This window comes from Vulpes lagopus, chromosome 6 (genome assembly GCF_018345385.1).
Source record: "Vulpes lagopus strain Blue_001 chromosome 6, ASM1834538v1, whole genome shotgun sequence".
Classification (NCBI taxonomy): domain Eukaryota; kingdom Metazoa; phylum Chordata; class Mammalia; order Carnivora; family Canidae; genus Vulpes; species Vulpes lagopus.
Window position 1 is genome coordinate 124,096,145 of NC_054829.1, and position 24,829 is coordinate 124,120,973.

Here is a 24,829-nt window from a genome sequence, read left to right on the forward strand (position 1 = left end):
GTCTAGCTACCGGCTGTCCAGGGCCACCACTTAGGCCCTTTGTGTTGACACTAATTCACTAGGCTGTTCCCTCTCCTTGTGACTTCCACAATCAAGTCCTTGGTTTGAATGAACTTACTCTGGATAGAAGGTGGGGAATAGTGATCATCTCCCCAAGGGCTACCAGGAATCCTTACCTACACCGGTACTTCTTACATCCAGGGTCCCAAACAGAGAACACCTTCAAGGCACAAAATTCCATTAATCACTTCCTTAGTCGATGAGAACTGTATTTGTCCACCAGGATGAGCAATATCCTGCTCTTTCAAACTATGGATGTGGCAGCAGCTGGTATATTTATGTATTTTTACTCTAGAATTTTGTTATAATATATATTATACATATTGAATATTTGACCAGGAAGAGAGGAGAGACAAAATATCAGAAGGGCTTTTCTCAACGTTGTATGGCTGAGATTCAAAATTAGAGACTTAGATTTTAACTATCCAATCATAGTCTGTCTTGCTCACTTTTGGAAGTTTCGGTTTCAGAAGGCATGAAATACACGTGCTTTTTATCTTAATGTAATTCGTCATGAAAGAACAAAAAGGAAATTAGTAAAATGATTTTTGTCTGTATTATGTGATCACACATACTTTTTCTAAATAGACAATTTACTGTTTTTTTTTTAACTTTTTAAAATGTAGTTTTTTATTCCTAACAGTGCATGCTAATCTCATTCAATTGGATATAGTAAGTATAGCATAACAATATTCTGATGGATAAACACAGATTCGGTTAATACATTAACTCTTTCAAATTGCTGACCTTGGAGCTCTAAAATATCTATGACATTCAGTAAATTTCCTAGTACAAGATAATGTGTTAATATGCTTTTTCCATATTAAAATAAAAGTTAATAATGTATTACAAATAATTTGTCATATATTTACCGTACAAAGTAGGGATTGTCAGAAACACTGATTTTCCAAAGACATATTTTCTAATAAAAATTTGTTTTCTTGCACCATATAACCATGAAAAGACATCTGCGTTGTCAATAGATGGCAGCATAACTCTTTAGGAGTTCTGGGGAGCTACTTTACAGTTTAAGATTATAGCTATTAGCATGCTAAAAATGGTAATCTTGGTGAAGCTTTCTCATTGCATTTTCCTTAATACTTCATTGCACTGATGCTACCTATTTCCAAAAAGGAAGCTGAAAAATATGTAAACCATAAATACTTTATGATCCAGTTTTCCTTTTTTTTTAAGGGTGTATAAATTTGGTGTTAGGTCTGTGGGATGAAGGAAAAGATATCACTGTTGACACATTAATGTATGAGTCTCTCACTTCACTGTTAGACCTTGAAATTTTAGTTTGACATACAGCGTGTGAACTTTTAATAAATTATCAATAACCTCTCAATATGAAGGGCATTTTTAAGTAATTTTTCATGAAATTACTGAAAAATATTTGAGCATCCATCTGTCTTTTCTAAGACAAGGGTTTAATTTGTGAAAGTAGAGTCTCTTTTTTCAACAGTTCAGTGAATCTGCTGTAGAGGGAGGAAAGCAAGCTGAACTTTTAAAATTTCTTCCATAAAATCATACATGGCTCAGGTAACTCCTTAAGAAAAATAAAATTCTTTAGAGACTGAATTGTATTCAGGTGGCTCAAGTCGCCTCTAAAGTTGAGGTTGCTAGGTCTACAAGACTCCTACAGATAAAAACACTGGCCATAAAGGTATAATATGTTACCACCATAGGAGAAGAAAAACAGGATGTACAGTTATTTGTTTCAGTAGACAAGCTTTCTCCCCTGGAGCTATCAGTATGAGATATGAAAAAAAAGAAAAGCTCAATCACAGAGGGCAAACAAATAGTAATAGCTCTATAATTAGTTTTAGTAATTCTAAGCAATCAAAATTATATTATTACTTTATTAATATGAGTGAAGTAATCTTTATCAGTTTTGAAGACCAATTGTGGAGTGCCAGGGTGGCTCACAGTTAAGTGTCTGACTTTTGTTCAGGTCATGATCCTGGGGTTCCTGGATTGAGCCCCACCTGGAGTGAGGCTTTCTGCTCAGTGGGGAGCCTGCTTCTCACTCTCCCTCTGCCTGCTGCTCCACCTACTGCTTGTGCACTCTCTCTTTCATTCTCTGTCAAATATATAAATAAAATCTTAAAAAAAAGAGGCTGATTCCTAGACTCTTTCTGTTCTTTTTCTTATCTTTTAATTCTTAACTTCCAAATACAGAAAACCCTCAATTTCTATGAAATCTATTCTGTTTTACTAAGTCTCTGATGGAGATCTTTCAATGACAGTTATTCTCACCCACACAAAGAGTTTTGATTCTAAGTAACTTATACAGAAAAAGGAAAAAAAATATTTTGATAATGGACACTGGTGTCCTTTATTATATCCAAGGGGGAAAAATGGTTTTCTATTTAAAAATCCCTCCCTCCTGGGGCACCTGGGTGGCTCAGTCAGTTAAGCGTCTGCTTTCAGCTAAAGTCATGAACCCAGGGTCCTGGGATCTAGTCCCATGTTGGACTCCCTGCTCAGTGGGGAGTCTGTTTATCCCTCTCTCTCTGCTGCTGCCCCTGCTTGTGCTTTGTCCCTTTTTTTGTCTTTCTCTCTCAGATAAATAAATAAAACCTTAAATAAGATAATAAAAATATCTCCCTATCAACAACTGTCTTCAAATAACAACTACTAACACTAGGAGCATTTCTCTCAATGAATCACTTTGTTCGTTCATTCATTGATTATTGATTTTTTTCATTTACCAAATATTTAAATGAACGTCTGCCATCTTTCAGGCACTGCTGGACATGATATTTTCATAGAAAAGGTAGAAATTTCTTCCTTTCACACCCAATAGAATATAAAGACACATGAACAAATGTTATTTCCATGGAGATTTACACAGAAGATAATAGGAGTCACTCTTCTAACTGACCTCCACATAATCTTATCTCAAGAACACCAAAGCTCTATGTTTCCTTTGACAACAGACTGTCTGATGCCCAGACCATATTTGTGCATGGTACAGTGTACCATCAGTGTACTTGTATGTTTACTAAGAGTCAGTGACACTTGTCACAAATAGTATGTATGCCAGTCACTCCTGATGTTATAATTATGAAATTTGATTGCTGAAAAAAAAGAGGGCAAAAAGTAGTTCTAAAAATAGGTTCTTTGAAAACTATGTTAAAAACTAAATTTTCTAAAACCAAAACAAAACAAAAACTAAATTTTCTGAGAAGCAAAAATGAAAGTTGGTAAAAAAAAAAAATTCTCCAACTGTAATTTTTTATTTTTTTATTTTTTTTCAACTGTAATTTTTTAAATGAAGGAAATACATAAAGAACTTTAGAAGAAATAATCTAGAAACATTTTAAATTATCTTTATTTTGTTGTACTGTATTTTTTCCTGTACTTAAATGAACACTGTTTAGATATATACTTTTGGTACTTTATGCAGGTAAGCTGGTGGTAGACTAAAAGAACCTAACTCACACTTGAAGTATGACAAAGAATAAAACATATATATAAAGACTTGAAAATGAATGAAGTTTGCAATTTGTCAGTGGCCAATAACAATTTACTGAGTAGTTGATAAAATATCATATTTATTTCCTAGGGCCACCATAACCAATTACCAAAACCAGATGCCTAAGACAATGGAAATTTATTCTCTCACAATTCTGGAGATTAGAAGTCTGAAATCAAGATATCAGTGGCACCATGCTCCCTCTGGAAGCTCTGAGAGAGAATCTGTTCCATGTATCTCTCCTAAATTCTGGAATTTGCCTTCAATACTTAGAATTCCTTGCTTTCTATAGACATTGCTCCCATACCTGCCTGCCTGTTCCATGGCCTTCTCCCCTGTGTGTCTGTCCCAAATTTCCTCTTCTTATGAGAACATCAGTCATTGGATAAGGACCTACTTCAGCATGACCTCATCTTAACTTGTTTACATCTGCAAAGACCCTATTTTCAAATAAGATCATATTCACAGGTTTCAAATAGACATGACTTTTTGTTGCAATTAGTCAACTTCATATATACAAAACTGAATGTACTTTGGTTTACATATTTAATGAATGAGTTTATCACTTTTATGAACTTTTGTTTTAATTATCCTTTTAGCTTAACTCATTGTGATGGATCTACCCCATTATTATGGAAACAGAATGTGGTAAGTCCTGCCCTTGTCCAGAAAGAAAGAAAGATGTGGGAAATGATTTATTTTTAAGGTTCCTGTAGTTATAAACTGAAACAAATGCGCTCATATACAAAATCTAGACAGTGGGGAGAATAAATCTAATACTCCAGCATTAGTGCCCAAATAGTTTAACTTCTTATTTTATGTTTTTAAGGAAACTTTTGCTTTTAAAACAGTATACTCAGAACCCCCAAGCTGCTACTAAAGATTTAAAAAGAATGCTCAGAAATTCTAAAGTCTTAGCAATTTATCCAGGATTGCTGTTCAATATTGTAGATATCTGATATTTAATAATCTACAATTAATATCTCAAGAATTATAGACAATATCTTGATAAGATCTATGTCTGATATACATAACTGACATAACTTATTTTGTATTGTATTTGTTTGTTTAGTTAAAATGCTTTGTTTTACAAAAAAATAAAATAAAATGCTGTTTCTGTCTGGAAGTCTGTACCTATGTCTACATAATGGTAACATCTTTATATATTATAGTGATTCATAAAAATAGAACATTTATTTATTCATGAATGAATAAATATTTGATAAATAAAGTTTAATGGGCCCAAACCTAATGACATGTACACACTGCAGAGAGAGATAAAACATTAAACAAATAATCACAAATAAATTATAATTTCAAAGTCACCATGGAGTCAATTCTAGAGTCTAATTGACTATGTATCCTGCCGTTAATTTGGGAATTTAAGGTGTCCCTAATTATGTAATTTGATGTTAGGAATGTCTCAGTCTTGTGATATCAATGATAACAAATAATGAGGGAGGATGACAATGCACACCATTTTCTTAAAGCATTATCTTTAACTTTGCATATTTAGCTAGTGAAAGAAATCTACCCAGGCCTCTGACTGTGATAAGTAATTGAAAGTAACATTGAGAGTATTATATTAAGTGACTTATAATTTAGACAAACCTAAATATTTTCACAGTAGCTGATTTACACTTTTTCCATTAATATAATGTAAGATTTTAAAAGATACTTTTTAATCAATTATTTTAAGAATGAAAAACTTATATAAATAGGAGCTTGCACAAATACTTAAAATGTTAAGATATTTTAAAAATAATTATTAGTATTGGGATGCCTGGGTGGCTCAGTGGTTGAGTGTCTGCCTTCAGCTAAGGGTGTGATCCCAGAGTCCCAGGATCCTCCTCATGGGGAGCCTGCTTCTCCCTCTGCTTGTGACTCTGTCTCTGTCTCTGTGTCTCTCATGAATAAAATATATAAAATCTTTACAAAAATAATTGTTAGTATAATTAAAATTAAACCTGGAAAATATATAATTAGCATTATACCATTTAGGAATAAATATTAACTTTTTTGGATCACATTTAGTTAGATGTCTCTCTGTTTTCTAGATTAAGATAAAGAGTAAGGAGAGAATGAGGGAAAGAAGAATGAGGGGAAAAAGCAAAAGAAAGCTGATCATGTACTAAGTTATTTTTTATTGTGTAAAAATATATCAGCATTTTTGAAATGTGTAAGTTACTTTTTATGTGCTTTAGGTTTACAGAAATATGGACCTGAAGGTATATTGGGCTCTTATATTTTCTCTCTCTGCCAATACCTAATATATTTTCCCCTGCTATTAACATTTTGCATTATTTGCATTAGTGTGGCATATATGTTACAATTGATGAGCCAATATTGATACATTATTATTAACTAAAATTCTTGATTTATATTAGAGGTCATCCTTTGTGTTCAGTTGCATGAGTTTTGACATATGCTTAATGCCTTGGATCTACTATTACAGCATTATAAAGAATAGTTGCATTTTCTGTGTTGTGTGGTTTTGTTTTCATCTTTTTTTTTTCTCTCAAGATTTCAGTTTGGGAAATTTCCACTGACATATTTCAAGTCTATGATTCTTTCCTTGGCTATTTTTAGTCCTCTGATGAGCTCATCAAGGGCATCCTTTATTTCTACAATACTTTAAAATCTTTTTCAAGCACTTTTCTATTAAAGTATAGGTGAAGAGACACACAATGTTACACTACTTGGAATTTAAAACACAAGAACAAATATGTAATGTAAATTGAAAATATAAGAACTCTACGGAAGGGGATCCCTGGGTGGCGCAGCAGTTTGGCACCTGCCTTTGGCCCAGGGCGTGATCTTGGAGACCCGGGATCGAATCCCACGTCGGGCTCCCGGTGCATGGAGCCTGCTTCTCCCTCTGCCTGTGTCTCTGCCTCTCTCTCTCTTTTTCTGTGTGACTATCATAGATAGTCAGTGATAATTCACTGTGATATAGTACAGTGTTTCTGATGTAGAGGTAAGGTAATGAGGAGACATTTAATTATCTTATGATTAAATCTGAGTTTTTAAAATCAGCCCAAGTCCCTTGTTTGTGACCTTCCAAAGAATTTTGAAGCCTTTTTTGACTGCTTATGTGAAATCTAGAGGGTCCTCTAAATTTTTAATTACCACCTTCCTCCCCGCCCCTCCACCAACTCCCTACCCAGGTCACCTAAGATTCCAGTAAAAGTAAAGAAGATTTTCTTTTTTCTTTTTTTCCGTTTTTTGTTTGTTCGTTTTGTTTTTTTAAACAGTGCTACTTTGTGGCTATTTCTGTACATATGCATCTATGGATACCTTTTACATATATCAATAGGGTAACTCCATAAATATGGATTTCTGGCTTGAATAAAATAAACATTTTTTTTAAGGAATTTATTTATTTATTTGAGAAATAATGTGTGCATGAGTGAGGGGAGGGTCAGAGGACTAGAAAGAATCTCAAGCTGACTCTGCCCTGAGCATAATACCCAAAGCAGGGCTTGATCTCATGATCAGGAAATCATAACCTGGGGCCAAAACCAAAATTTGCATGCTTAACTGACTGAGCTACTCAGGCACCCCTGAATAAAATAAACATTATTATTTTTAACATATCTAGCCAAGCTACTTAGCTAAAATATTGGCTCAATTATCTCTATTGGCATTTTTACCTATCTTTCTTTAAAATTTTCCTCATAAAATGTATTTAAATTCCATACTAGCAAGCTTAGTGTCATGATAAGGAAGTAATGCTCTGGAACTTTATTGTTGATTTATAATTAAACTTTGCCAATGATTGGCAGTACAACATTGGGTAAATTATTATCTTCTCAGTTAAGGGGGGGTTATTAATATAATAAGCCCAAGAGAAGTTTATCTTAGAAAACAATCAGAATTTTCTTACATCAGCAGGTGCCATTTCCAAAATAGCTTCATTATCTTTTTTTTTTTTTTTGAGTCATTATAGGGACAGTTGGGAGAACTACTGGGTACACTTAAAATATTCTTAATTTCCCTGTTTCTATATACCAATGTCTATAAAGAATGACTCTAGAGTGCCAAAATCCTGTTCCTTAAGTAAATCTTAATTACTTAAATCAACAATTCAGAAGAATCGATAGACCTCCACCAAGGTACTGAATAGAATAGGAGGCTTCTCTTTATTCTTGTCTTGTCCTATTGAATTATTTTTGTTTTCTCAACTAGATTGAGGATACTTGGGAGGTGAAGAAAAGGAGCAGCAACTGCAGCTACTTAAGGGGTAAGAATTTTGTAGCTAGCTTTCATAGGAAGTCTGATGAAAAAAAAATAATTTTTTGAGGGAGTGAAATGAGTTATTTTAAAGAGTATGAGAAAAAATCAAGTTGAGTAACAACTGGAATAGAAAAAAAAGGAAAAAAATAAAGTTGATCATATAAATTTTGAGAGATGGGAAGTGATGTAGTCATGATCATGAGCCAAAGAGGAGGGCCTAGACTTTGTAAGAAGAGAGGAAGCTGTAATACAGCACAGAAAACTAAAGGAAGGGGTTAATATGAACTCCAGTAACTTTGTTCAATCAGAAATGGGAGTTTTCTTTAATGTAATTATCTGGGCCCTCCTTAACTTCCTTAACTTTAGCATCTTGCATCCTGTGAATATTCTTAAAAAAAGAGATACTTTGGGGGAATTACTCCTTCTAAGTTTTTATTCATGAATACATGTAGACTGTGAATCAAGGTGCTTAGACTTTGCTATCTGAGTCATGAATTTGGGCTGAAGCAAAACTAATTAGATATGACTAAGATTTTGAATCTTCGTAATGAAAACAGAAAGTGTTTTAATTCATTCTTTACAGCAGTGCTACAATAAAATGGAGCATTTTATGCCACCTAGACGCCAGGTAGATGCCCTATTTTGTTCCTACAGCTTAGCAACTAAAGCAGTAAAGGCTTTAAACAATGAAATTTCAGGAAATTGCTAACATATCATTTAAAAGTGTCAAAGAAAATGATTAGGAATGAGACTCTCTGTGTGCGTGTGTGTGTGTGTGTGTGTGTGTGTGTGTGTTATTACCATACCTTTAATTTATTCAGCATTGATATGCAGGCACTTAGCAGAAATTCTGCCTTCAACATGCCAGCTTAGGGAACCATGTGGGTTTCTCACAATGCATGTGTGTGTGCATGCATGTAAGAGTATATGAGCATAGGAAAATTCAAACTTTACCATTCAATAAAGACACTGAAAGGCCAGTTATCATTTAGCATAAACAGATGAAGAAACGTAAAGCTTTTGTGGAGTAAGAAAAAAAGTCTCTGATCCATTTCTCAGATCAGATTCAACTTTTACATTTAGGATCATTAAATGGACACTAGTTTAATTAGCTTGAGGAGGGACCTGAGTATACTGACATAAAACCATAAATGTGTACCATAACCTACCTTCTGTTTTCCTTTCTGGTGATCTGAAGACATTTAACAGGGTATTTTTGAACTGTAAAGAAATCTTGGTTTGAAATACAAAATATTAAAGGTTATAAATATAAAGTTTGAAAACAAATTCATGTTTTACTTTGCTGAATGCAAAATAAGTACTATCTAACTCAACCCTCCACAGCGTTGGATGTGCCTAGTAGAACTCTAATGCACAGTGAAAATGATAGATTCAGAAGTGGGCTCAACATAAACTAAAAATAAAAGAAACTGGCCAAAGTAGATATTCTAGAGTTCCAACACATCTTCTAACACACTGTTGAAGAGGAACTCTACTCTGGGAGCATCTGAAGCAAAGTGAAGATGGGACATTTTCTTTTGAAAAAAACTCTTTATGACCTGTCTAGAAAAAGAGATGACCTGATATACATAAGAAAAGATGAATTGAGGCTGCTAGAATATTTTGAAGTAACAAGCTTGATTAAATTCATCAGTCTACTTATATATGTTCTCTTCTGTTATGAGCTAAGACTGACCATTATATTTCGACAATGCGTGGATCAACAATATGCTAATTTATACTTCTCCGAGATTCTTTCCTCTCAATTATTTTTCTTCTTTCAGCAGGCTATTATTTTCTCAAGAGGATTTACAAGTAGCATTCATTGGTCATGACAAACCTTCAATTAAGTGGCTTTCATGCAGTGTGTACTATTATCTCATTATCAAGTTGTCTTTTTGTTCTTTTTTTTCACTCTTTCAAGTTATTTATTTATTACAATTGGCCCACAGAAAATTTCCTTAATTATTTTAAATGACACTTGTATTAGCATTAACACATTTTTTTTCGTGAAGTTATTTTTGAAAAAAATCAAGAACTCAATTTAAATTTGCTCTTAAATACCCTGGATTCAGAGAAACAAGCTCTGATAGGGAAACTGGGAATATAAATTCTAGTTTTGTTTGCTCAACTGAACTTCTTGGTGTCTTTATCAATAAAACTAAAGGGTTATTCCAGAGGGTTTTTAGGCTCTATGGTATTATGGATTTGTTTGGCCTTGCTATTATATAAAAAAATAATAAATGAAATAAAAACTAAGATTTCAGTTCAGTAATTGGCATCAGGTCTCTGTGAGTTCTTATAAAAGATTAGCTCCTACGCATATCAGGTTTTTCATCTCAAAAATAGGGTCAATGATTCTAAACATGAATTATTATCTTTTCTACAGTATATAACGATGGCTTCTGCTGCAATCTTAAATATTTATAACTTATCTAATACCCCAAGATACCATGATTATTTTTCTGACTGATTTGTGTCTCTTTATTGTCATATACCAAATTTTTCAACACTGTATAAAATATAGCCTCACCCTGCATTTAATCGAATTTGTGTCTGGATTAGCAGAATCTAGTTGTATACTCATGGACATTAGTGTCACATAAAAGGTAGCTCAATGAAAGCACAACCAGGAGAGCTGGAAAATAATTTAGAAATCTATTTTTGAAAGCATGGACGATTTCCAACGTAGTGAGGAATTGAGAGGTCAAAATTCTGCACAGGAGGAAATTCAGATGTGAACCCAGAATTTGAAGATATTTTTTACCTGTAGACCTAAAAAAAGCTTAGCAGACGAGAAACTGAGCTGCAGAAAAGCCAAATAGTGGCAGCTGTATGAATAGAAACAAAGTTTTAAAGTCTCATAGGCCTCAATATAATTCAACAAATAAATAGAAATAAAAGTCATTACTATTTTTTATTTAACACTATTTCGGGGATGCCTGGATGGCTCAGAGGTTGAGTATCTGCCTTCTGCTCAGGGCATGATCCCAGGATTCAGAATTGAGTTGCACATTGGGGTTCTTGCAGGAAGCCTGCTTCTCCCTCTGCCTGTGTCTCTGCCTCTCTCTCTGTCTCTTTCATGAATAAATAAATAAAAACTTAAAAAAAAAACTATTACGAAGACTATTGATTTGATGAAATCACCTAACATATTAAAAATTCAAGTTCTAAATGGGAGTTAGTTATCATCTATTGATAGGATAATCTGGAAAGAGACTTTTTAAACACAGAATTTAGAAATATATTTTTAATTCAGTCATTTAGGTGGTTAGTTAATGGCATTGGGGTGGATGGTGTGAAGTGAGTTCAAAGATCAAATTAACATCCTGATGATTTCTAGACCAGGGAACATTCTCATTTGTGCTTAAAATCTTTCAGCCCAAAGCAAATAAGGTACAACTACTAAGCTTCTTCCTTGTCACCTAAAAATTACCTGTTAAAAAATATTATGGAGTAGAGTCCAAAAAAACAAACTACATACATTGATGTTGAAATGTTGTTCATTATTGTGGCATGAATGAGCAATAATACAAATCTGAAAGCAAATGTATTCCTATCTCCAATTAACATTACCCCATCCAGAGAGAGCTGTAGTGCCAAAAAAAAAAAAAAACACACCAGGACTTTGTCCCTGGAAATCAAATATATTTACTATGTTCTAAATATCCATTCCATGTGTCTTCTTAGTCCTTGCTAGAATGAAGAAAGTCAGAGACATCACAAGTACAATTTACCTGATGATTCCTGAGTTTTCAAATCATATCACTCTTATTAAGAGAGAATTAAGCCTCCAACTTAATCACAAATTAAGTGATTTCTTATTTATAGTTAACTTATTATTTATAGTTAACTTTTGTCTTTTCAAGTTTATACTTTACTAATTACTGGGACACCTGGGTGGCTCAGCAGTTGAGCATCTGCCTTTGACCCAGGGTGTGATCCTGGAGTCCCGGGATCGAGTCCCGCGGCGGGCTCCCTGCATAGAGCCTGCTTCTCCCTCTGCCTGTGTATCTGCCTCTCCCTCCCTCTCTCTCTCTCTCTCTGTTTCTCATGAATAAAGAAAATCTTTTAAAAAAACCCTAATTACTTAGCCTATTGAAGCTATTATTTATATGCTTAACAGGTCTATTATTGCAGATTTTATATATTTGTATATATTGTATCATGGGCTTTAATAGAATATTAATTATATATCTTAATTCTAAATTCCTCAAAGAAAGAAGACTTTCTAGGTGTTTTTGAAATTATCTTATTTATTATTATCAATGAACATTAAAATGTATTTCCAGAGAATATATTCCCAAAACATATATAAGTATAGCAAACAAAAATAAATATCCAGGCATGAAACACATAAAAAGACATATATTAAATAATTGGAGAACTGCAGACAGTGGTTATAAATTGAATTTTTTTCCTTACGGCTAAAAACTGACCACTCCAATAAGTATTTCAATTCAAATTTACTTTTGAACTTGTTGCTTTAACAGAGGTTTAGGTTGACATTTACAATTCTTTCCAAAAACAGGTGCATTATTTTTGCTAGAGAGATTAGAACCATGCTATAGTTAGGGGACATGTCCTGGGATAGGAGAAGTATCTACATGGATTTGCTTGCAAAATTAGGATTGCACAGAAATCTAAGGCCATAATTAGAAGTTTCAAAGGCTGCTTTTCACACTAGAAACTATCCTAACTTACTTTATCCTCTATCCTGTCTTTTTTTTTCTTTTTTTTTTTTTAATCTTTTTTTTTTTTAATTATTATTTATTTATGATAGCCACAGAGAGAGAGAGAGGGGGGCAGAGACACAGGCAGAGGGAGAAGCAGGCCCCATGCACCGGCAGCCCGACGTGGGACTCGATCCCGGGTCTCCAGGATCGCGCCCTGGGCCAAAGGCAGGCGCCAAACCGCTGCGCCACCCAGGGATCCCTTTTTTTTTTTTTTTTAATCTTTTGTCTTTTTTTTTTCAAATCCTAAATCTTAAAATAAATAAATGAATAAATAATAAATAAATAAATAAATAAATAAATAAATAAATAAATAATAAATAAATAAATAAATAAATAAATAAATAAATAAATCATAAATCTTTCTGGGTAGCAGGCTTTATTTTTGCTTACTTAGCTCAATATGTTTTATAATTTTACTTATTTAGGGTGCAGTGGGAAAAGTCTTCAATGTGTATGTCGCAATATTACAATACTTAAGTCTACAGAAATTTGGAAATATTAATAAACACATGATGTTCAGCATAAATACTCCCCTTCTCCTATTGTCATTTTTAAGATCAGTTATTAACTCAATCAACATGATATTATTAGGATATGTAATTTAACATTACACATTGTTATTACATTGTTGTGAATAAACACAACTATTGAGTTCATAATTACAAAATATGTACCAAGGAAAATACTGACATTCGTGAGACAATTCTCTTATTTTTACAGGATGAGTATTATTACTTTATTAAAAGTTGAATTTAAACTTCCTGAATATATTCAGTTGACCATATAATTAAGTGCCAACCAAACTAAATTTAGTACCGTGTCCTCTATTTATTTTCTTTGTAGTGAAACCAACTGCCCACATCACAACTCCAAATACTATAAATTACTATATCCCCTTATTCTTTATATCTATTCAATTAATGTATCTTCTCAATTTTAGCTACTAAATATGATTTGATTCTATCCTTCCCTCTGTGTTTTCACTACTATTGTTTTAGTTAAGTTGGCTATAATTTCTCACATAAACAATTATGTTATCTCCATAGAGGCCTCCCTAAACTTTCCACTCTATTATACAGTTGCCAAAATATATCAGTATTTTAATAAAACTCTATATCTTTTTCCCCTAAAATCTAATGATCCTGTAGTCTTGACAAATTTAATTATTTTTGTAGAATTTACATAATAAAATCCACACTCCCCAGGACAGCACAGAAGGTTCTCTGATCACTGCTTCTGACTTTATTTCTTCCCACAATATCCTTAGATGCCAACTCTAAACTGCTCTTATTCTCTTGAGTTTCCCTGACTGCTTCATGTCCCTTAACCTTTGTTGAAGCTGACCCTGTAATGCTGCTCTTGCTCTCAGATTTCCTTTTTGTTTTCTGGACACATTTCCCACCATCTTCATGATTACCTGTGATGATGGTCATCTTTCAAACTGAGCACTAAGTTAGTCTGAGTGAAAACTTTTCTAATTAGGAAGAACACAGCAACTCCCTTTGAGACCTCTTTTGTTTGCTTTTTTGATATTTATAAATGCATCATTTTATTACATTTACTTGCTTATATGTCTACCTTTATCTAGAAGAATTAAGTACTTTATGGACATCTTCAAGAGCATTTAGCAGTCTTTTTTTGCCTTGTGAGCAATACTATCTCCGACATATATTGTATAATATGTACATGCATATTTGTTAAGCAAACACTGAATAGATGTAAGGCAGCTAAATATATTTTCATTTATTCAGTAGCACTTATGGCTTTGCTCAGGATATTGAATATTATTTACACAATCATACTCTTGGTCTTGAAGAACATAATGAAGCTTTATACACAATACAAATGACAAAGATTTTCATAAATAAATTTTATATGTGCTCTTCAAAGCTGTGAACATTATACAAAAAAAGCACATACACGCAAAACTTTACAGCTGGGAATTAAAAAGGCAAAACAAATATTTTAGAAGAAAAGCATTGAGAGGTAGATGAACAGAAAAGTGTGCTTAATAATTAAAGCACAATTAATTAATTATTAATTATTACACTACCAATCCCCACCATCTCCCTCCATCTCAGAAAGACCCAGAGGAAAGAAAGAGGAAGAATTAAGTCTTCTCAAATGTATGTTGGAAAGCCACTAGTCACTTACCATGAGGCTGGAATTTCATTTTTAATAACACACTGATATTTCTTTATTAAGCTTCATTCTGTAAAATGTATTGTTTCGCATATAAATAAAGTGTATAAATCTGTAATTGATTATAATATTATTTTGTCTCAGGATTTGTGCTTTTTTTAAGATTTATTTATTTAAGAGAGAGAGTATCAAGTGGGATGAGTGGTAGCGGCAGAGGGATAGGGAGGAGAGAGAAAATTTCAAGCAGACTCCTCCCTGAGCATGGAGCCTGATGCTGGACTTGATCCTACCACCCTAAGATCACGACCTGAGGTGAAATCAAGAGTCAGTCGCCAAAACGACTGAGCCACCCTTGCACCCCACTTCAAGCTTTGGTTTTATTGAAAAATTTAAAAAAAAAACGATAGACTGACTTTTTCAGTTATTTATATCTGGAGAAAAAACCCAGCATATTATTCAACCTTAACACTCCAAGAATACATTTCATTTGGTATACAATTTTATTTAGATCACCATAATATCTAGGAACAAATAATTTGTTTGTGGCTGATTTTACAAAGTGTTTTATAAAGTGATAGCATATCTCGCCTTTTAATTTAAACTTTTTTTTTTTGCAAATAATCTTAAGAAACATATTGTTAGCTGAATTAGCAAAATACACCATGAAAGACAATGCAATATTATAGAAAGCACAACTTACAGAACTTAGTATTTTTTAGTCATTTCACTAAAAAGAAGCTACATTATTGAATATATGAGTGATCATTACCAAGGTCACAGAAAGCAATATATTCGAGAATTCTAACATTTGACTCTGTGTTCTGCCCTTAAATTTTGTATTTATTAGTTTATTAAAAATTGATGCAGACTCAAGCTCAAAGATTCCTAATAGGGTTATTACATATGTAAAATAAAATAAAATATCCCTGTGTCTCACTTATCTGTTAAGCAGGATAAATGTTAGCAATACCTATTTCCTTGAAAAATGCTTGACAAGAAGAATATGAGCATAACAGGCACAAACCATGGGTTTCCATATGTTTCTTCTGAAAGAGAAGTATCAACCTTATTTGAAAAGGCCTAGATTAATAGACCAACAACTACAATTCAAATTTGGTTTATGTTAAAGAAAATACACAGAGAGAAGATTTCCCTACAGGAAAGATTTTTTTTTTTCTTCTAATGACCAGTTTTACAAATAAAATTTCCAAGTGTCTCCTGGAATCAAATAATGTTCTTCGACATTTTCAAATACTATTCAGATCGTTTCCACGGTTTCTTTAAACATGCGCCCCTATACAAAATATCACAGTGTCAATTATGGTTTTGGTTAAAAAGTACACTTCAGATTAAATATCCATATTTAATTTTCTATAAGTGAGTAGTTAATATTAAAAATTCAACATTTTTAAAATGCTCAGAAATTCTTCATGCATTTGGAAGTTCAGGCTTATAAATTCACTCAAGACAAGCACAAAACTCTTTTAGATATTACTGTTTATGAAGAAGATACATTTCCAGTTATTTTAATTCATTTCAGAACTTCGTTAGTAAGAATACAGACTCTGCCCTAATGATAAATTAGAACTTATAATTACTTTTAGCTGAATAACAAGGGATTAAAATGTTTTTTAAAAAACATTTCACAATAAGTTCTCTCTGGTTTTCTTTCAACAACATTTCCTCATACTCAGCTGCTTAGCATTCTTTATGCAACAATGCAGACTTGATTAGAGCACGCTAGATTATGATTTTCTCTTTGAAAGGATATTTATGCTCATTATGTGAAAATTTTTGCTGTATTGCGTATTTATGATTGTCTCCAGTGGTTAGGCATTTGAACCTCCTGGATAGCTATCAGAATAATATGACTAATAAAAACTTGGTATATGCACCTTCAAAGGCAGTTTTGAGCTCTTCACTTCCCCTTTCTCTGCCGACCTCCACTCTTGAGGAGTTTGACAATTTCTTATTTATATAAACTTCCCACGAATTAATTTTACATAAGAAATTTTTTTAAAAAATGTTTAACTGAACATGGGTCTCTCAAACTAAGATAGCCCTTCTTTAGAAACATTATGTTTGTGACAGAGTCAGAAAAACTTGTGAAGTACTTAATAACATGACCCACTAGGGATTTTCTTTTTTCTTTTCTTTTTAAATATTTTATTTATTTATTCACGATAGTCACAGAGAGAGAGAGAGAGAGAGTGGCAGAGACACAGGCAGAGGGAGAAGCAGGCTTCATGCAAGGAGCCCGACGTGGGATTCGATCCCGGGTCTCCAGGATCGCGTCCACTAGGGATTTTCTAATTCACGCACAACATCTGACAACCCATTGGGGTCCCAGGCCTGCCCAGCTGCCCTCTCACTTTCAGTCCTAGCTGTGACAAGAGAAGTTCATCTTCTTAGCTCCAACAGGATCTATCAGACCTGGTCCCAAGTCCTTTAAGTGGTTTTGAGATGATGGTGGGGAGAAATGGCAATTTAAAAAGACAATCCCTCCCCCCTCTCAAAATCAAGGGTATTATAATTTGTCACATTTAATATAATAATATTACGACAAGCAGATGCACTTCATACCACAATCATGATCTTCACACTGCTCTCATGTGCACATCATAAATAAAATCTGTGAGTCATTATAGTAGATAGGCATGGCTCATATGAACAAAAACATAGGATGGAGTGATCAAAGCTGTTTAATAACTTTAGTTATAATATTTTATAACAAAATAGTACATAGAAGGACCATATATAAGTCTTTTTAGATAAATGGCTATTTCCACTGCATTACACGGTATCTCAACTATAACGGCTATTGATAATTAAAAATAATAATATGAAATTTATCAGAATTCTTACATAGCTGGTCATTTTTACACAGTGTGTCCATTGAAAGAATTGGGGCAGGCAGAAGATTCTTTTCTTCAAATGTTAATTAAAATCATAGTAAATAGTCAACCTTGACAATTACAGTAGAATATACAGCAACCATTAAAAACAAGAAAGGTTGTTGACAAATTGAACATCAATAGAAAATAAATTTATAAAAAAAAAAACAAGAAAAGTTAAAGAAAACAAGTAACCATTAAAAACAAGAAAGGTTAAAGAAAAACATGAACAGATTATGAAATAATGTGAAAGGAAGCTAGACTGATAACAAATGGGCACAAGGTAAGGGGAGAGTGAGAAACCAAAAGGCACGTTGTTGGTAAAAGCACAGGCCCCAGCACCCTTGTAATGTTCTAATCCCAGCTTTGCTGCTTCCAAGGAATCTGACCTCCTACGGCACTGCCTACCCTTCCTGTACCTACGTTGACCATAAGTGAAGTAGTATTGGTCTTACCTACCTGTCAGGTCGATAGTTGAATTAAATGAACTAATCTTTGAAACAACATAACGATGGTGAGGTCCACTCTGCCTTCCTTGACACTTCCACAGGGGATCTGATACCAGGGCCTTGCCAGCACACCCGCACCATCCCAACGTCAGTGAGGAAGAGGGCTCCTCCTCTGTTCTTTCTCCAGGCCCTGCAGCCTTAGCCTGGGTCACAGGGCTGGGGAGGAGAACTTCAGTTGGCTTCAGACTCTACTTGGGCCTTTGGCCGGGAAATGTGCGGAAAGTACCTCACACAATGGCTTTGTCATGGTCCTCCCTGACTCACCCTTATGCAAAAATAATCTTACTCTCCTGGTCCCACAGAGCCCCCCTGTTCAGTTCACATACTTCTCTGCCATCCCCACTTCTCGTTCCTCTGAACTGAGCCAGTGGCACATATGCCATCATGCAGGGCTTCGCTCCTTCATAATAAATTATTATCATAGCTACCATTTTCAAGTGTTTAGCTCTGCACCAGACCCTGCTAAATGCATCCCATGCATTATTCTATCCTCACAACAATTCTGTGAAAAGGAACGTTCACCTGTTATTCCCATTTTACTCGTGAGGTTACTAAGACCTGAGAGGCTAACCCAATGAAAGTTAAGGCCACAGGGAACAACTCAATGCTGTTCAGCTTCCCACGTGCATTTGCAGCACAGCGTCTATGGGACGAGCAGTGTGCTAACTCCAAGACAAAAAGGCACAGAGTTCTTTCCTTGAAGGAGTTTACAGTTTAGGAAATTCAGGAAGAAACACAACGATTATATACATCACCACTATAAAGTGCCTGTGCTAAATTCATGTCAGAGGACTGAAGTGCTGTGATTACAAAAATAAAACACGAAAACAATTGCTAGGTAACCAGTAACTTAAGCATTTGTGAGATAATAAACAAAGGTGATAGATTAGAATGGTAGTATCTCGACTTTGGAAGGCGATATGGAAAATCATACCAAGAGTGTCGCTTTAGATTGGGGGGGGGTAGGCTGATTTTTAATAAAAAATTTCCATGTAATAAACATGCAGTCAAATTCCAAACTATTAAGTATATAATTTATTGCATTTTTGTTTAACTCATGAAACGGCTATCAAGATGAACATTTGGCAATTTCCAGCACAAGAAAAGGCTTCTTCTGGGCCCCTGTTGGTAACCACATAGCATAACTCTTGTTCTGATGTTTAATGCTATACCTTTGGGTTTGGCCTGTTCCTGAACTGCACAGAAAGATCATGTATTGTTTTTTTTTTTTTCTTATGTTGGAATTTTTCTTCATCTAATATTAAACATGTGAAATTCATCCATCTTATATGGTTCACCTTTTTTTTTTCAATTTCCTTTTTTGAGTAGTTTCTTATAGTAGGGATATACGATTTTGTTTCCAATGCACTGATGTGCTTTTGTTTTTTTCCATGTTGGGGCCATTATGGATAAATGGTGCTTTAAAATGCTTGTGTATAACTTTTGGTGTCTCTGTACACTCATTTTTTGTTGGGCATATGTGTGTGTGTGTGTGTGTGTGTGTGTGTGTTTATCTATCCATATGCCCTACATATGTATTCATACACACATATTTATATCAGAAGAATATATGGTTTGTAAGTAGCTTTATCTTATTTTCAGTTTAATAGACACCATTAAACAGATTTCCGACAGAACCATACCCTTTAACACTCTCATAAGCAAGTAAGTGAGTTCCACTTGGTCTACATTTTTATTGCCAGTACTGGTGGCTCTTTTTAGAATTTTACGTCTCTCTGTTGTAGTACTCATTTTTAATTTGCATCTCCTTAAAGTCTAACAGTGTTTGTTCATTTTTACATGTGTCATGTGCCAATCTAGATACATTTTTGCTATGCTTTTGATCATTTGGGGTATCTAGGTTAATGTTTTCTTTTAGCACTACTTTATAAGAATACTTCTTTTAAAAGGGATATTCTATAGAAGAACAATTTTCTTCACTCTATAGATTGTGTTTTTTTACTCAATGTCTTTTAATGAACATAAATTATTAATTTTAGTGAATTTTAATACATCAGTCTCCCATTCTGTTTGGTGCTTTTCTGCTGTGTTAAGTAAATCTTTGCCTAACATGATTTTTTCCTTGTTGTGTCCATTTTAGCTTGGTGATTATAAATATTAAAATAAACAAGTTGAAATTTTAAAAGAACAATAAAACAGTACAGTTCTAAGATTTTCTTCAACATTGGAGTTTTTCTCAGGACCCCAGTGGATCATAGAATCCTTGAGGCAGGGGATCCCTGGGTGGCTCAGCGGTTTCCCCCTGCCTTCTGCCCAGGGCATGATCCTGGAGTCCCAGGCTCGAATTCCACATGGGGCTCTCTGTGTGGGTCCTCCTTCTCCCTCTGCCTGTGTCTCTGCCTCTCTCTCTCTCTCTCTGTGTCTCTCATGGGTAAATAAATAACATCTTAAAAAAAAAAAAAAAGAATCCTTGAGGTACATTTTCCCTTAGAGAGCACTATTTTAAGTAATTTTAAATTAAATAAATCATTGTAATATGTATATATCAATGAAAATAGTAGCATATATAGGTGAAACACATAATATTTCCAGAACTGGGCAGTTCTTGAAAAATATATGCTTTCAGGTGTCCTCGAGATAAGCTCTGGTGTCCACAATGTCTGGTTGACATGCTGTAAACTTCAGAATTCAAGTATGTAAGGAGAATTCATCAGTGAGGCCTCTACATTTTTCTACTGTCAATCCTTTTTCCCTAAGTCTGTTCTCTATGCAGACTGTCTTGCAAACCCTGGACTCCCACAAGTGTCCCTATTTTATAAATTTTTCCTTGCCCAACCTGTCCTTCTCTGTACTTTCTCTCCTCATGCACACCTTACCCATCCCCCTAAGCATAACTTACATTCCCTCATCACCTGCAGCAACCTCTCCCATTACTGAATGACCACCACTAATCATCCACAGCCCTATTGTGTACAAACTGTCAGTGTACAAAGATTTTGTATTGTGTTATTTCTATTTATTCTATATCAATAGTACCATGATAGGAGCTCCAAGTACAGATACATGTAGCATTAGAAGGGGTAGGCTATTAGGGAGTGCATGGGTATAGGTACTCCTTCTATTATTTTTTTTTTATTTCTACACAAATCTGAGTTTTCATCTTGTACCATTTTCTTTCATCCTGAAGAACTTCTTGTACTTTTCTTTTGCAATGCAGGTCTTCTTATCTCTAAGATTAGAGTAAATAAACTTGGAGTATTTATCAGAACTCTTCCACCTTGGATGGTCCAGAATTCCAACCCATCTCCGTGTACATTCCAACTGCCGAAATATCTGCTCAGATAGTAAAGATTGTTGATAGTTCTGTCTCAATTAGCCTTCAAACCTTGCCCCCATTTACACACATAGGTTAGGAATCCGCGGAAAAAATTCAAGGGGAAAATTACATGAAGATTTTTGAGGCTCACCTCTCTGTTGCCCTCTTTTCTAAGATTTTGCTGCTTGAGGACCAGCCATATGGGCAACTGCTAGCACTAATTCTATTTACTAACTTGCAACCTAATGAGACATATTTTTTGCCTTGATGCCATTCCTCTGAATTGGGAATTGGCAAAAGTCTTCAAGGTGAAGGGGGAAGTAATGAAACTCACATTTATCATCAGTAGCTCCTCTTCCACTAATACTAGTCACTGAAGACATGAAAAACAACAAGCACCACTGCATTCCCTATGTTTGGCAGGAAATTATTGTGTCTTGATCAACTAACACATATATTTTCAATAATTCCCTGTATATCTCATCAACGTTCACATGATAATACATGGTTTCAATATGTATTCAAAAATTTCTATGATTTTTTTTAACTTTCTATGAATTTTAAGAAAACTTTGATGTAATACAATATAACACATTGTCATTCCAGGCTGGTTGTTCGGTTTATCATCTTCACTATTTTTAATTATCTTCATACAAAAGGAATTTTGAAATCATTCTAAGACTGTTAGACATTTTAGTTCAGATGGAGTTATAAAAAACTTATTTTAGCCTCTAGGTATATAGATACCGCTTTAAAAATGCAAGCATCTTCATAATATAGATTCTGAGTGGCAGGAGAGCAAGATTTTGCATTAGAACTACAAAATAAGCATATTCGTATCTCTGGGGAGTACAGGAGATAATCCTCAAGCTCTGGTAAAATAAATGGCTTTTTGTCAGCTTTCCTTTTTAAAGGAGAACTTATTTGTTAATAGTTTTTACTTTAATAGGGAGAACAAAATTATGCCACTATAAAACATTTAAAATTGAAATGCTATAAATGGCTTTCTTTAAAGGAAAAAATAAAGATTTCTAATGGTTAAATAGCACTTTCCCATGTGCTTCATGCATCAAAGGGTACCCTGAAAAATACATTTTGCATGTGCAGGCATGCTGCAGAGCAGATTTGAAGAGATAAGTGACAATACATGCTGCTTATTTCAGGACTGAATCTCAGTGCTTTAGCAAAAATTGAAAATGGAAAGGAAAACAATATTTTTTTTCCCATCAGTAAAATAAATACTATTCCCATAGCTATATAGAACTTTAAAAGTGTTCTTGCTTATATTAACATTTGTTAATCATGATATACATTTTAATACAAAAAGAATTTATTATTTCAAATAGCAATATGAAAACACAAACAACTAGAAAAAACAGCTCTCTTGGCTGAAAAATAAAAGAAATTTTGCAATTGAATAATGCTGTCTGTGACCAAAAACTTACAATTCGTATCTGTATTTGAGGTGTGTGAAACTGCCCAATCTTCCCCCAGCAGTTCATAGGAAATGCTTTCAATCTCAGACTTTCACAGTTCCGTGAGTTTTGCAAACCCCACCAGCACTTAAACAGGTTGTGTCAAACTTCCCCAATATTTCTAAAGCTGTGAGCCTTGTAGCGAAATTTTAAACTCACAGGCCGTTTAAAGTGGTACTTATTTGTATCCAGAGAATCATGTATACCTCAAAATTCTCAGAATCAAAATAAGTTAAAATTCAATGTCAGCATTGGGAGAGTGGAACTTATTATAAAACGTATGCAAAATGCTTGGTATTTAAATAGAGTTGGCAAATCACAGCTTTAACTTTATATTTACAGTTGCATACGCTGAATAATGAAGGTGGAAAGGACCTTTAGAATTTACCCTCAACACTTAATGTTTGTACCTCAAGCACTTTAGAAAGCACATTTAATGTAAATTAGTGAGCTTCATTTGTAGTGATTAGTAACAATGACTAGTGACTTTCTGAATAATTAAAATTAAGCATAAATATTTAAAATTTTATAAGTTACAATAAAATAAGCTTATCTCTCAAATTAATACTTAAATTGTTCTCTAATATTTTGGAGATATATAATTTTGTTTTTAGATAAGATTATTTAAAAATTTAAATTAGAGCATTAAGACATTTATCTAAACAAGTTGTAAAAAATAGTTTGTTGATGAACATAGTTGTAAAAGACAGTCTAATTAAAGTTTGCTTCTCTTATCCAATTTAAAACAACAAAATATTACACAACAAACAAACCCAGTATCCATAAATTATGTTGTTGGGTATAAAATAGAGATATAATATACAAAACTGCATAAAGAAGAAGAAAAAATGGATTATCCAAAGAATTTATTGTCATTAAGTGTAATTTATTGAATTACTCAGTTCAACGTAGTTTGAGCACACTTATGTCTTAGAGGTTTAAGCATTAAGAGTACACACTACAAGAATGTACATATACACACATATACACATAAAATTCACACATAAGAATATGTGCATACAAGAATATAAATGTGTGTATGATAATATATACACATATATTAGATTTTGATTATTTCTTCTAGGCTCTTCATGTTACTTCACTGTATGATCCCAATGTAATATTACAATTAGCGATACGTAAATTTTAATAACTTAAGATTTCAATATTGTTTATAGCTATTATTTGAGATAAATTTATTTCTATAACTCTTTGCAAATCATAAATAATATATGCTTCTTGTAAAATCCAAACATTATGAAGTATTTGTTATTGAATAAAAATAGGAAGTTTCTTTCATTGGGAACTTAAGCTTTCTTTTCACTTCATGACTTACATAGAACCATTGTTTAGATTCATAAAAACCCATTGTATATCTATCCTTTCCTTTCTAAAAAACTTAATAACATCTCATATAAGTAATTGCTTACAACATAAAATCGTTTTAATAAAATTATGTGATTTTCAATTGGATATAAATGTACATAATATACTTTTGTGAATATATTACAAGAAATTTTTCCAGAAGTGAAACTGCTGAGTGAAAGGATATAAGTATTTTTTCTATTTTTATGAGAATCTTCAAATTCTCCTTCCAAAAAAATTGTTTTGATTTCCATTTCCACAACATAATAAATGAGGGGGCTGATTTTATCACGTGGTCACCAAAAACACATTTTCCAAAATGTTTATAAATCTCAGATAATGAAAAAAATGGTATTTGATTAGTTTTTAATTATATTTCTTGATTGATATTGAAATTAGCTTTTTAATTTTTATAAGGTGTAATTGACATATAACATATTAGTTTCAGATGTTTGACATACTGATTCAATATTCGTATATAATGTAAAATGATCACCACAATAAGTCTAGTTAACATCCTTCATGGTATATAGTTATAATTTTTTATGATTGTCTTTATATGTTTAAACATTGTATCTTCTCCTCAGATGCGAGTTATTCTTGGACTGGACACAAAATGTGAACCTTTACTGACTCTTTGAGATAATGGAGGTA